The following is a 289-nucleotide window of genomic DNA, read 5'->3' on the forward strand; positions in this document are numbered from 1 at the left end:
AGATGGATCGGTAGATAGATTAAAGGTAGATAGATAGATTAAAGATGGATGGATAGATAGATAGATAGATTAAAGATGGATAGATAGATAGGTTGCAATTTCCCTAAGGCGATGAGCGCAGGGCGTGAAGGGCTTCTTGGGAGATAGGCGAGAATATCCGTAGACGACTCGCTAGAGAGAGAGAGGAGAGAAGACTTACAAGGTCTGTTCTGCAGGCGAGAATTTGGACGTTTCATAAGCAAAGCGCTTTGAGCAGAGATATGCAAGGTTCGGGTGTACATACACCCCA

The sequence above is a fragment of the Cystoisospora suis genome, assembly GCF_002600585.1.
Source record: "Cystoisospora suis strain Wien I chromosome Unknown contig_1319, whole genome shotgun sequence".
Classification (NCBI taxonomy): domain Eukaryota; phylum Apicomplexa; class Conoidasida; order Eucoccidiorida; family Sarcocystidae; genus Cystoisospora; species Cystoisospora suis.